The sequence below is a fragment of the Lissotriton helveticus genome, chromosome 3_2, assembly GCF_964261635.1.
Source record: "Lissotriton helveticus chromosome 3_2, aLisHel1.1, whole genome shotgun sequence".
NCBI classification, from domain to species: Eukaryota; Metazoa; Chordata; class Amphibia; order Caudata; family Salamandridae; genus Lissotriton; species Lissotriton helveticus.
In genome coordinates this window covers 476,484,608-476,499,541 of record NC_136062.1, presented here as the reverse complement: position 1 = coordinate 476,499,541, position 14,934 = coordinate 476,484,608, and the positions used below count along the sequence as shown (strand labels likewise).

The 14,934-nt window shown below is 46.4% G+C and overlaps 1 protein-coding gene across 3 annotated transcripts in view; it reads left to right on the top strand.

Annotated features, from left to right (window-relative positions):
• PHF21A (PHD finger protein 21A) overlaps positions 1 to 14,934 on the top strand; it is a 419,360-nt gene that overhangs the window by 49,967 nt on the left and 354,459 nt on the right. For all 3 annotated transcript variants that reach the window (XM_078684392.1, XM_078684393.1, XM_078684391.1), the window contains exon 2: positions 12,898 to 12,940. The gene's annotated coding sequence lies outside the window, so the exon portion shown is untranslated. The remainder of the gene's footprint in view (positions 1 to 12,897; positions 12,941 to 14,934) is intronic.

Sequence of the window (14,934 nt, the reverse complement as noted above, 5' to 3'; positions counted from 1 at the left end):
CAGAGATGACTTCCTCAAAATCCTTCCTGCTGTCATCAGGAACTTTTGGAACGAGAACACGCAAAGAGTCCATAAGTGCGTGCAAATACCTCCCCATCAAGCAAGTGGCAATTGATGATTTTAACGCCATACTGGCAGAGGAGAAGGACTTGTTTGCCACCTGATCCTGCTTCTTCGCTTCCTTCTCGAAAGGAACCTGAGGGAAAGCGCTAACGTTCTTTTTGGAGCATGCCGCCTGAATGACCAAACTCTCCGGTGAAGGGTGAGAGGTTAAAAAGGCAGGATCCTCAGGGGCAACCCTGTATCTTCTGGCTACACTCTTAGACACAGCCGAAGCTGACAAAGGTTTCTTCCACACTTCTAGAATGGGCTCTGTCAGAGCATCATTAAAAGGAAGAAGAGGTTCCACCACTGAACTCGGAGAATGTAATACTTCAGTCAGGATATTAGACTTGAATTCTGCTGTAGGCAAAGTCAACTTAAGGAGACTGGCAGCCTTCTTCATAATTAAATGATAGGGTTGAACGTCCCTAGAAGGAGTACTGGAGCCTGAGGGTAACTCCCACTCTGGAGAAAAATCCAGGCTTCCTGCATCTGCCAACTCCTCAAAAGCATCTTCATCCAACTCACCCTCTTCAATGTCAGATTGTGAATCCAAAAACCTCCTTTCATCCATAAGGCGTTGAGCCTCTCTTCTGGATCTCATCTTGACACGCTTTGCCACCGGATCCACCACCGGCTCCGACGGATTCGGAATCGACGTCGGAATCGAACTCGATGGCTCAGAGGGATGTGTTCGAGGACGACTCGGAGCAGGCGAAGCCGGAACCGGCGTCGACGGCTTCGGTGGAGCCGGAAAATGCCACAGCGGCGTCGGAGCCGGCATGCAAGGCATAAACGGAGCCGGAGGGTAGGAGTGAGGGACTCCTAAATTAAAAGCTAAGGGACCCATGGGACCCGAAGGTGCACCAGAGGGGTACCACGCCCTCGAAAATACTCCGTACATTGCGTTGAGAAACGCAGATGGGTCTTGGCCTGGGGTAGGAAAGGGTGGTTGGAAACCCTCAGGCCTGTCTTGAGGAGCGTTCGGATTCGGCTCACCTAAGGGCGCTGAACCCTCATTCTCAAGAGGCTCCTCCTCATCTCGGACCGGAGACGGCGCCGGAGATGGATTCGGAGACGGATTCGGAGCCGGAGTCGGAGCCGGAGACGGCGCCCGCAACTCAGAAGGGGAGGCCTCACCTTCAGGTTCTGGATCCGAAACACCAAGAGTCACCACTTTCGAACGTACCTTCTTCGGTGACCTCGACCTCGATCCCGACTCCTTACCAGAACGACGTCGGGACTCATGTCTCCTCTTCTTATGTTTCCTCTTCTTCGAAACATGTCCAGAAGTCGACTTCGAGGATGACCTCCCCCGAGATCCAGATCTCGACCTCGATCTTGACTTCGACCTCGCCCTTCGAGAACGAGACCTCGACGACTTCTCCTTTCCAGCTTTCATCTTAGCTACCAAGAGTTTCGCCTCTCTCTCTCTCTCAGGGCCTTCGGGTTCATCTTCTTACACGAAGAGCAGTCATCCACATCATGGTCCGAGCTCAAGCACCAGATGCAGTCGCTGTGAGGGTCGGTGATGGACGTCATTTTTCCACATTCTCTGCAAGGTTTGAAGCCGGTCTTTTTAGAAGACATCTTCGAAGAATAGGATACAGAGAAACAGGAAAAGGTAACAATATAGGCAACAAAGTATCCGTTGGCTACAGAGATTCCCGATAACCGTTAGCGTCGACGACGCGGAAAAAAGGGAACTGATGTCATCACGCCGGCGTGGGCCTATTATAGGCGTCGGTGACGTCAGCGGAGTCGCGAGCGAGGTCGTGTCTCTATGACGTCAGGAGTCCACGTCGGCGCGAGGCTACGAAAAAAGAATTTCCGAATGTTGCTGACGCAAGGGGTATTCACAAGGTGAGGAATCCACACGGCAGATGTATCTATCAGAAGGATTAGTTAGAATGTTTGCTGGTCACTATGGTTTCAGGACAATGTGGATTAAGGATACCATTGCGATTATCAATCACTACTTGTAGCGCGTCTAATGTGATCCGCTCAAATATAACCGCGTGACATTCTCCCCCCACTGAGAAGGTAGAAGTGCACATCACTGCACCCTTGTATGGTGCAGCTCATTGGAAGGGTCCTTGTGCCGCCATCAACCAAAGAACCCACAGATAAGTCACTTGAGGTTAGTCAGTCCTCAATAGAAATGGGGGATCCAAAAATCAGGGAAAAGCGGTGTAGGGGTACACCTGAGGTGCGGAGGGCACATGTACCACAACCAGTGGATCTTTTCAGAGGCAGCACCAAGCTCTTGGTTTTATTAATCGTCTTCTTAGTTATCGGATCTGGGAGATGTGAGCGTGGCCATGTGCGCCACTGAAGAGAAGAGGCTTCCGTCCCTAGCACGATGATGATGATGTAGTTGGACATAGTCATGTCTCATTGATGACCGTTAATAATCCAGGATGTACATACAGCACATTGCTCAGCTTTAATTATTATTGTTATCATGAAAACAAATTCATGCAAGGCCTCGAAACGCAGGGATACTGTTTTCTCCAAAATCTTTCAACAGATAAATTTGTTTTGTGTCAGCAGTGGCTTAAAACTTCAGGGGTCACCTTCTGCCTACACCCCCACCCCCCTAAGTATAGCACCCACTTAAGACTTGTAACTGTGACAACATGCTATCTAAATCGAATGGTTTCCCAAACTGGGCCACTGATTTCATTTTTTTATGATGCTTGGGGAGGGTCATGCTACTTAAGTCATTCGGCTAGACTTTGAGGCAGAAGGTGTAGTTAGCATGACTGAAAAGTAGAGATCTTTTTTGGGGGGCAATACATCTGCTCCCTGTACCACTGCAGAGGACAAAAAGCTGGTGCATGTAAAATAGGCCTTCACAATCATTTTCCTTTAATTTCTGGCCCTTCCTTTTTATTGTTAAATTACCTTCAGGGTTTTCTGAGTGAAAAGCATTTGAAAAATAATTTATGGCAGTTATACAAATTGCAAACGCAAGCAGATGATGGATTGAGTGCTCAAACACTCACCCCCAGTCACAGATCTTGGTTGAATCCGTCATAATTCTTTAGCTCACTTTGCCACCTCAGTTCAGACCCAGCTATATGCAAATCAGTCTTGATCCTGTGCCTCATGGGAACTGTCCAGCCCGAACTGCCAAGCCATGTCTTCCCTGGACTGGAAACAAGCATTCTGGGACCGGTTTCGGGCTAACACATTAATAAATTATAAAAATGTAACACATAGAAACCAGTGAACAGTTTTGAAATACCATAAGAAATATATATATATATATCTTAACTTTTCTTTATTGACATTTTCAGAGGAAAAGTAGACCTGTCCCTTATCTCAGGATAGGGTGGCATGTTTGCGAGATGCAAATTATGGTTACTGAAATCTGTCGATATTATAGATGCTGTTGGTCCTGTAGTACATAGCATCCATTTCCATGTTCAACATCTACCCCCCCACCCTCTGTGCACACCAGCTTACAGAGGGCCCCCCCTTACAGAGTCCCCTGTCGGTTGAGCGACTAGTGTCACCCACCCCCTGCCCCCGGTCAAATCCAAGGCACTTCGCTACATGCCTTCGATCTAACGGAAGTAAATTTCAAACTGGAGTGTGATCGTATATGGTTGTGTCAATGGAACAGGCAGAGAGTCCTCGAGCGATGCTGGAGGCCGGTGCTGGGGCGCCTTGTTTAATGTGATCATACAGTGGTTTCCATTTAAGGTCAAATAGTGTGTGGGTGGCGTTCATGTTACTTATCAAGCGCTCCATAGCTAATATCGTCCACAGTCGGCGAGACTATTGGGTAGGTGCTGGCTATTCCAATTTCTTCCAGTTATAAGCTAATGTTAATTATGCAGCTCCCGCACATTGAAGGCACATTTACCATTCCTTATTCGTCATTGCTCTGATTGTTGGGCTTTAGGCCCAGAAGCATCACCCTTGGCGCGGAGAGTGTAGGGTATGTCTGGGCCTCCCGCAAAAACGTGGTTATCCCCACCTAGAATGGACGAATCACCGGGTAGGACCACCATATATGGAAATCATTGTCCAGGGCCCTGCTTCCACTGCAGCATTTGGGAGAAGCATTATGATATATGCGATGTAGCTTATTTGGAGTGTAATGCCAGCCGTACCAAGCCTTGGAGTCTATTTCTCGCCCCAGTAGGGACCCAGTGGAAGAGAGTATATCTCTACTTAATCTGTCTCAGTATTTAGTGGTGCTTTGAAGGTCCATGACTTGCTTTCACTGTCTGTTGTGATTCCTAATAAGGGGTGTGTCTTGCTGTACGCGAAGCTTCCATAGACTGAGATCACACTCTTACAGCCTATGAGGTTGGGAAAGGTAGTTCAAAGGGCGTATTGGCCATAGTGGTCCCAGCTCGGATGGTGGGATGTCACCCAGTGTCGGTTCTGAGCATAGTGTAGTCTTTTGGATTCAGGGAGTGTGAATGAGCTTTGCATTATAAGCAGGTTTTAGAGGCTCCATACTCCAACATATCTGGAATCTCTGTGCATCCTCCTGCTCTCCATTGTCGTATGATCTGGCCTGCCAATGCAGGGGTGGATCCGGGATTGTAAGGGGAAGAATAAATCACCTGTCCACGTGACTCCATGGCCAATGTCTTAAGCGTGGTGATCACCAGAGTACTGTATGCATTGTGTGCTCTTCTACGCCTAATCGACCCTACCAGGTTCCAGAGGGGTCTACGCGTTATTGCTTCTCAGAGTCCAGCATAGACTGCTCCACCACTGCACATGGTTGGGCTGTGGCATAATAGTGGAGTGTCCTGAGGACCCCCATTCCTCCCTCTCATTAGTTTCAATGGGTATCAAGGTGCTTTCTCTTTCCAAATGAGACACGAGACAGCTTCGAATGCTCTCCAGGCGTCTTGAAAAAGATATAGAAGGAGGGGGAGGCCGTTCATTTTAATTGCGTTAATTCTTTACTTAAAAAAAAAAAACCAACAACAAAAAACCAGTGCTTTACGAACCAGCATTTCCACTCTAGTTATAAAGGCAAGACCTGTTGGGACTGTGCACAGTGTTTATTGAAGACCTTGATACATGCAGCCTTAGTTACAAATAATTAATCCAGGTGCATGGTTATTTGATGGGCAGCTAGTGTGGATTCTGTGGACGAGGGCTTGAGCGGATGACTTGGGTTTAATGGTGGTGATTTGGGGCATAACCCTGTTTTAAAGCAAAACGGTCTTGTATCATGGTTCTTTGGTGCATGCACTTAAAGCAAGGGTGTCCATTGTAGGCCCGGAAGTGCAGGAGACGAACCAGATTGTCTGGATTGCTGCTTACTATGAAAATCGGACATAGATTCTGCCTGCCTCAGTCTACGTTGGACATACCTGGAAGGCTTGAATCAGCTGAATGAAAATAGTAGCAGTCTCCTTTCTTTGTAGGGCTGCTCTCCTGCACTCGAGTCCTGGGTTAAAAACTCCACAACGCTTACTGCCTCGGTGTTGGGTTAGGTGCGAATGTGCAGAATATCTCTAATGCACAGGTCTCTTTTCTTTTAATCGACATGCATTTCTTAGTTTTCATAGATGCATATTCTGTAGATTTTACTTATTCTTAGATTGTGTTTTAAAAATGTACCGGTGCGCTTTGACGATTTGACAGTATGGTTTAATGCTCACATCTCAGAGATGCGATTACAGGTTGCTCCCTAGTGTCCTTGTGATTTGTCTCATCGACAGGCTCTTTGATTTGATGGACTTTGAACCTCATGAGTGATCGCATCTTCTGCTTTTGATGAATGCCCCATCAACAACTATTGACCCAGTAACCCCAGCTGAGAATCCCTTTCTTACACTTGCTGCATTTTCAGATGTGGTTGTCGCTGGGGTCTTGCGGCATTTGATGTCGACCTCATCCGTTTTCACTCCTTCTGTGACTGATGGATTCCAAGCTCTGATTCAATGTCATTTTTTTCCATCACAAATTTCTGCCAATAGCTGAGGCTCTCCAAGCGAAGGAAGCGGCTCCTCTGACAGCGGAGCGGTGCTGAGAAGACCCCCTTTCCATCAGTGCCTGTGTCCTTATGAGCTCTGTCATGTGCAGAGCATGTGAGGCCTCAAGATGGAGTCCATTGACGTGTATCTGTCTGTGTCCCTAGGAGCTCTCTAATGTCCAGAGCCTCTGCCAGGTGTAAAGATGGAGTGCTGAGATGTGTGTGGCAATAGCTCCATTGTAGTTTTGGTTCAATTCACTCTTGGTTTTAAGAGTTCTTTATTTCGCTGATAACTTAATTCACATATATACCATAAATATTATTTTCAAAAAGCGATTTATTTGGTTCTGTTCGAGCCCAAAGAGGTATGTTGAGGTCAGTGGAGCGGAGAAAGTTATTGGAGGGGCAGAGGTTTTTGCAGGGAGCCGCGAAAGTTGTTACCTTTTCAAATGTCCCACATTGCTGGTCAGGAAGTTTTGTCAGGTGTAGCACAAAATATATATATATATATATATATATATATATATATATATATATATATATATATACCATGCCAGCAAAAATAAATTTTGCATATTAAAATGTTATTTTTTGCAATAGTTTTAATAAACGTGCCTTTCGGTCATCAAGCTCGGAAGTACATCTTACTTCTTGGACACGTACGCGCATGCGTTGTGATACAGAGTACTGGACATCTTGCCAGAGGAAATAGGACCAACATTACAACGCATAATTTTGGATTGTCAGGACGTGGTGGAGTACTCCATTTGCTGGGGCCTGGATACCACCAACTGTGTGGGTAGGGCAGTTTGAGCCAGCGAGCGTAGTGCTTCGGCTTCAAGTCTAGATTCACTCTACAGGCTTTTCCTCACATGTCCAACAGTCCTTGATGGACATGCCCTTCGACAGCTCTTGGCAGTTTGGAGCAGAGACTAACTCGGCCATAGACTGGTTGAAAGAGGCCATTACTTGCTCTTTAGAACTAGTCCAGCCAGCACACCAGCAACTCACCAGCAACTTAGCCTCTTTCGAGGCTTCGGCAGCTTCGGCAACCATCTGATTGAGACTTCTAGCTGCAAATTCCTTACCTTAGATTTATCCCCAGGCATCAGACTAGATCCAGAAATGTTTTGTGAGCAGTATCACTGGGCGCCAGTAGGTAGCGTTGTTCGGCTCCACGTTGCGTCGTCTGTACTGGAATTACATGTGAAGTGCCTTTATAGGCGCCATCCCAGCTTGCTGACGTCCATTCTTTTCTTTCCACACAAGTCAGCGCAGATCTGGGGAAGAGCTACCCCGGTCACTTTTTGACTGACTTTTTTCTCAACCCCATTGTCTCCTGGTGTGGCAGGGGTGTCCACGATGAAGACTGGTTTCAAGCGCTATGGCACCTGTCCGCGGCAAATGTCAGTGACCGATCCATACCTCATCTGCCTTTAGTACCTCACATGTGACCACGACCTGCATAGATTGTCGCGCCATGCACAACAAGGATTTGAGGGAGCGGTCCCTCATGCTGCTTGATCCCAGTTGAGAGGCATGTACAGGTATCAGTCGCAGAGCCATTCCAAACACTCATAGTTGAAGTCATCCGGGCATTCACATAAGTACCACAAGCATAACAAGAAGTCGGAGCCTACTTCGACTTCACCCCGACCGTTGCAGTCATCTGACGAGACGAGGGAACGTCTGCATTCAAGGACTGACTGACATTGAGCCTGTGTCAGAGCTGTCTCTGCACCTCCCAGAGTTTCCTGAAGCCAGAGCAACCCCCTTACCAACTCTGAGTTTTATGAGGCCCTGCGCCTACTATTTGGGCGGCTTGTCCCTGCTGGTATGCCCTTGGTTTCACAGGTATGGAAGGGGCTCCTACAAGTTCCCTGCCGGTAGGTATGCCCCCGGCCCCAGTCAGGGCCGTTGGTTTCATGGACTCTGATATTCTCTAGGATTTCCTATCCTGTATATTGAAGGTGCCTTGCTCTAATTGTCCTTCCCAATAACAGTACGAAAGGTCAGTTTCTTTCCCAATGAGTTAAGAAACTAATATTTAAAACTTTGTAGCTCAGATTTCACGTTGGTAAAATCCTGGAGGATATCAATGGTTTTAATTCAGTTAATTGTCCTGAAGAAGGTGGGATAAATGTGAAGGAGCCCTCGAAATTCTGCTTCAACACAACAAATTTTAGTATTTTGTTGTTTACAGTTGTTTTCTATGTTCGTTTTGGATCAAATGTTTTTGATATATCTGATCCAACGGAGGATAAACCGTATTAACAAATGTCACCGGCGTTTTATGTGCATTGTATTAAATATGTATGAGATTTTAAATATTGTGATTGGAGCATAATTGTTCATTTTTTATACATCAAAGTTATAGCTGTTGTTTTTGTGCTGATAATTAAGCATCCACGTAGCAAAAATTTGGATTAATTCAATAAGTCCAGGGTAAAAACGTTTGTATTGGTGTGGCTGAACCCTACCCCCTGTGCCTTTATAAAAGGGGTTACTCTCCATGTTGTTCCTGTCTGTGTTACAGCCATACAGGACGATTTTCGAACTCATACATTTCACAAAAGCAGTATTCCTGCAAAAATTAGTAACTTTCTTCCACTTAAGGCAATCCATCACCATGTCGACCCTCTAAGCACTGCCCCATCCTACCAAAGGAGAAGAGCAGGTCGACCATCTTGACCCCATGGGGACCCTGAGCTTATACAATCACCAGGCCAGAGAATGCTATCAGGATGACCGACTTTGTGTTGTTTCTCAGGAGCAAAAAAGGGCCAAGTGTTGCAAAAATGAACCATTTGCCAATAGATTGTATTATGTACAAGATCTGCTATGGTCTCCAGAAGGATTGTGCGCTCATTCCAACAGAGTGAAAGCTGCCACTACTGCACTTGCTGGTGGTGGGCGGGTTTTACACATTTGCTAGGCAGCTATGCGGGTGTCTCTCCACACAACTGCCTGGACAGCCAGATCTGGTGGAAGGGACACTTTGCCCGATGTGTTCAGCTGAATTTTGTGATGTGACCGATTCCACAGATCCTCCATGTAAGGAAGTTCTGCTGGGTTATCTACTCACAAGACAAGGAATCCGTGCTTAGAAGTCTCTAGCAGGACAACAAGTTTACTCAACTTTAGTAACTCCTTTTTAGGTCGAGCCTAGAGCAGCGCATGCGCTGCTTGCTCGACTTTTAGTAAGGGGCTTTTCAAAGTGCTACCCACCAGCTTTTCCTGGCCTAAAGCTTGCGTGCTTGTGCGCGTGAACGCGGGCAGCCGCCATCGGCGTTTCTGGCTTTCTTATCTCTTCCTCGCTTATCTAATTGTACGCTGTCACTGAGGTCGTCGAGTCAAAACACACGTCTGAATGGCAGATTAACACACAAAGAATAAACATGATAAGCAGAGAGTGCAGCGCCGGAAGACCCGTGCTTTTCCAGTTTCTTTCTGAAGGGCGCTGGTGGGAAGGCAGGTAGACCCGTGCTTTTTCAGTTTCTTTCTGAAGGGCGCTGGTGGTGCGGAAGGTAGACCCGTGCTTTTTCAGGTACTTTCTGAATGGCACTGGTGGTAAGGAAGGTAGACCTGTGCTTTTTCAGGAACTTTCTGAAGGGCACTGGTGGTGCAGAAGGTAGACCCGTTCTATTTCAGTTACTTTCTGAAGGGTACTGGTGGTGCGGATGGTAGACCCGTGCTTTTTCAGTTATTTTCTGTAGGGCACTGGTGGTGCGGAAGGTAGACCCGTGCTTTTTCAGTTACTTTCTGAAGGGCGCTGGTGCTGCGGAGGGTAGAGCCAGTGTTTCTGTCTACTTCTGAAGCTTGATAATGGCACGAAGGTTAGATGATGTACCTTTTCAGTTACTTTTTGAAGGATGGTGATGGCACACAGAGTAGAGGTTGTGCTTTTTATTTACTTCGGAACGCAGATTATGTCAAGAAGGGTTGACGCAGTGGTTCTTCGACTACTTTCTGAAGGATGCTCATGGCACAGAGGGTAGAGGCAGTGCCTTTTTAACTACTTTCTAAAGAGAACCCTTTGTACAGAGGATGGAGACGGTGCTTTTTCAGTTATGTTCTGAAGGACGCTGGTGGTACGGAGGGTGGATACATGCTTTTTCATTTACTGTCTAAAGGACGCTGGTTGTACGAAGGATAGAGGAGGGGGGTTTTCAGCTACTTTCTGAAGGGTACCATTGGTACGTAGGGTAGAGACCGTGTTTTTTTCAGTTACTTTCTGAAGGGTACTGATTGTATGGTGGGTAGAGGAGGTTTTTAGCAACTAGAGGTTCGAGGTAGTGATTTTGTTTTTATCTTCTGTGGCTCTTCAGCTACTTTCTGAAGAATGCTGATGACACAGAGGGTAGAGGCAGTGCCTTGTCAAGTACTTTCTGAAGGTCACCGGTGGTACAGAGGTTGAAGGTGGGGATTCAGTGGTTTTTCTCCTTCTGAAGTCTGATAGTTGCACAGAGGGTAGAGTCAGTGGATCTTCAGCTACTTTCTGAAGGGTGCTCATTGCACAGTGTGAAGAAGCAGTGTTTTCTCAGCTACTTTCTGAAGTATGGCTGTAGCACGGAGGGTAGAGTTAGTGCTCTCTCAGCTGCTCTCTGAAGAGCGGTGGTGGCACAGAAGGCAGAAACAATGTGTTGAGGCATGTGTGCTGTAGATACACATGCTTTGCATACCCCTGTCATCTAGTGTTGGGTCAAGAACAGATGCCCACTGGGTAAGTAACATAATCCTTTTGCTGCTCCTTCTGAAAGCAGATGGATTGCTAGGACTGGGGTCATAGTCAGCTGTGTTCTTTCTCCCTAGTTGTACCCAGTGTTTCTTTCTGACGCGGGCTGTGTGCCAGTCTGAGGGCGCAATTAGAGGCTTTTTAGGGTGAATTAGTGGGAGCTGATTGGGCTCTGATGGATTAATACTCATCGCCACACATTCATGTGTGGCTTGGTCGAGCTGTCTGAGCTCTATTCTACTACACCTTCATTTCCATCCTTCCTTCAAATTTGCACCCGCGACATTGACTGTTTATTTACGAATGGGAGCGTCGTGGATTACTGAATCTTGTCTCATTGGTAGGACGAGGTGTTAGGAGCCTGTTGTGTGACATTCACATATAAGTAGCTTGTATGTGGATCACAACCTCCTGGTGCTGCCCCATCGTTGAAAGCTAATATTGGGGAGTCTTTTATTGGGATCGAATTAGTGGCGTTTCCGCGCGTCTCAGTAGGACTTTCCTTCCTGCTTCCTGATAAGATATGGAGGGGTTTTATATTAAGACAGATAAGAGCCCCTGTGCTGCACAGTGTCTCTCCCTGTTTGTGGACTAACATTAGTTTTCGTGGCCCAGTTCTATTCGAGCAGTTATTGTGACCTGTTGATAGTCTTGGATTTGTACTTGTTCTTCAGGAAATGAGTCCTGCCTCGTTGCTACATTTAATCCGTCTCTCTGCTTAACCTTTTATCGCGGTCAGAAATATGCACTTGTTATAATTAGGGCTCTTGGTTTCATGATATTTTTGTCATTTCCGTCTGTATTTATCCATATTTATTTTTTGCTAATTTTACCTGTATTTATCCATATTTATTTTAGGATTTGTGAAAAAATGAAGCGGAAATGTGTATATTTCTGCATTTATTTAACCAGTTAATGCGCACTCATGCCTAAACGCCTGACACATTTCAATGATATAAACACACTCACATGGTAAAATATGCACTTGTAAGAAAATATGTAAATTTTAGTATCCAGATTGTGCAAATCTACTGCTATTTAAGGCTCATTATTAAAATACCTATATTTTTTTAATTCCCTTCCTGTCAATCCACACAGTTATTGGCCTGGCAGTCATGACTGACAGCCTTTAGAATCCCCCAAAAATATCCGCTTTTATCCACATTTAAAAATAAATACAGAGCGAAAAATAAAAGGTTTTCTGCCTATATTTATCTGTAAAAATCAGTAAAAACGGAAAACACGGAACCCTAGTTATAATATGGTTTCCTGCGGCAATATATTATAAGCAAAGGACTGGCCGTCGGTCAGTGTGGTGGGCGCAGCGGGGTCCTTAGGTGAGAAGGCTCTTTCGATGAAGGGATCAGACGCCTACCTCGTCAAGTGACTCCACTTCATGGTCTCTGACAGACCTTTGGGGTTGAGGTCATTCGGCTGCTTTTCTTAAAGGCCTGTCTATGGGTGATAGGGTGAGGATTCACTGTCCCCTTCCTCGCTTACTCTGCATGAACCTGGCACTTCTTCTCCCACGTATGTGACCAGGGTGGCCATAACTTTGTTGACCGAAGCCGTACCTCCTCATACTATGTACTTGGGGCAAAAAGCATTGTATTTCTTGTGGAGTAGTGTGGCTGTGGAGTAGTGTGGCTCACTGGTTAGAGGCGGCAGGCCCGAGAGCAGAAGTCAGCCCGGGACCAGGGTTCAATACCCGACGCGGCAGGGTCGTGGACCTTGGCCAGCGGACTCGATAATCCTCGCTTCGGTGCTTACTCTAATCAGGGGTTCCACTCGGCAACTCTGGTCATTAGCTTGCCTAATCTCCACAACGGCCCCACCAATTCCGGGGATGCCTGGCTCCACCTTGGGGACTCCCAGCAAGGGACCATCCCACAGGGAAAGCCAGGACGGGTTCTCCAGAGTTATACAGCGCCAGGAGACCTATGGACGGGTAGTAGTGCGCTTTACAAGCTCAAAAACATTTACATTTACATTTCTTGAAGGGTTGGTAAAAAATAAAGCTACTATTGTTAACGTCCCATAATTTTAACTTTCTATTCTTAACTCGGAAGCAATAAAATGTGATGCCTTTTGTCTCCTTTTACAGGTCGAATATAGAAGTGGAATGGAATATGTTTTCCCCCTGTTCGGTGAGTTTATACATCTTTGAGCAATTGCTCTTAAGCATTGTGCGTTTTCAATGTACTAAGCGGCATCGCAACTTGCGCTGTAGTTGTGTATTCCTGTAGGTTTGCAGCTCACCATGTTGTGAATGAGTATGAGGTGTCTGCTAAAAAAAAATTTCCACTGGCTGCCTCGTCACTCTCACAAAGTGACAGTCTGTGGCAGTACACCTATAAAGACATTCAATGGCTGCCTCATCAGTCTAACAAAGTGAAAATCTGTGGCACCACAACTAAAAAAAACTTCGGCTGGCTGCGTTTTACGCTACCAAAGTGACAATCTCTGGCACCACATCTAAAAAAATATCCGCTGGCTGCTTTGTCGCGCTCACAATGTGACAATCTGTGGCAGCACAACTAAAAAGACATCACAAAGTGACATTCTGTGGCAGCACAACTAAAAAAAATATCAGCTGGCTGCCTTATCATGCTAACAAAGTGAAGATCTGTGGCACCACAATTAAAAATAAAAAACCATCCGCTGGCTGCCTCGTACGCTAACAAAGTGACAGTCTGTGGCAGTACACCTACAAAGACGTCCACCGGCTGCCTAATCAGTCTAACAAAGTGAAAATCTGTGGCACCACAAATAAAAAAAATCCACTGGCTGCCTTGTCATGCTAACAGTGACCATCTTTAACAACACAACTTAAAAAAACTTCCTCTGGTCCCCGGTGCACTAATGTTTCAAATGACTATGCCTGGCCGACCAACTCATGCAATGCTCTACTCTCAAATACCTCCAGAATAAGTAAAAAACATCCTACCACAGTAACTCCGCTTCACAAAAGGTCACCTGTTAACAACACAAAACCTAGAAACAAGTTCAAAGATGGCAGAAACAGCAGTGGTGTCACTCTGCTTCTGGACTGCATTGCCCTAAAACAGCCTTCTCCTAGCTCTCTGGTCCTCCTGCTCTTCAGGCACAACCCTGGCAGGCCCTGGTCCATCTTTGGCACCCTCCGTACCTCCCAGGGGTCTCCCCCACAAACCAAGCTGGACCCCTGGGAGGCTGTTGGCTTACACCCCTAGAAGCAGGTGGGCTCTGCAGTGCGTGCTCCATGCGTATCACTGTGCTGATGCCGTGCTCCAATCATATATTGTCCATTTAAAAAAGAAAACTGCTCAACTTGACTAGGCCGGGGCGGTAAATTCCGTTCCGCTCGTGGAATTTAGGTTATTTTGTGTTCCGCGGAGAACGCGGAATTGGCAAAAATTCCGTGGCTTCGCGGATTTTTTGCTTGTTCACGCTTTCAAAATGCGTGTTTGAGATATTTTGCCCCGAGCACACAAACCGCGTTCGCGCACAGGAAATTTTGCATTTTTCTGCCCTTGTCTTTATAATTTGTCTGCTAGTAGTTTTTTTTTTGTTTCCTTGCATCTCTGTCTTAAACTTTGCTTTGCGTTTTCTTTCAAAGTTTTCTTAGAGAGAGTGGGATTCATCTGTAGGCTCTGTGTCCAGCTGGTTGAGACCCCATATTTTGTTTCCACTAATGTTAAAAGGGAGAGGGGACCTAAAGTTCAGCATCTCGTTGCATATTATTTTCCTGAAACTAAATGAATCCATTACAAAGTGCGCACATATTGCAGGCAACAAGTTTGCACAGTCTCTTTTCACTCGGAAGACCTCCCCACACTATATACCCCAATTTCCAACAAGCATTCAGCCCTGAGTCCCAACTCATCTTGTCAATTAATATAGTCCTATTACTCCAAAGGTGACATACACCCCCTTTCTGACTGTCCCCCAACCCGACAACTCAAGCCCACTCCACTCGTGTCCACAGGCTGCACCCTGCAACAGGCCCAGGTCTGCGTCACGAGCCCTGCTCCGCATCGTGCTAGAGTCTTTGACCTAGAAGAGCCGGCAACAGGCCCAGGTCTCCACCACGAGCCCTGCTCCCCATCGTGCTGAGCCGTTTACTTAGAAGAGCCGGCAACAGGCCCAGGTCTCCGCCAAG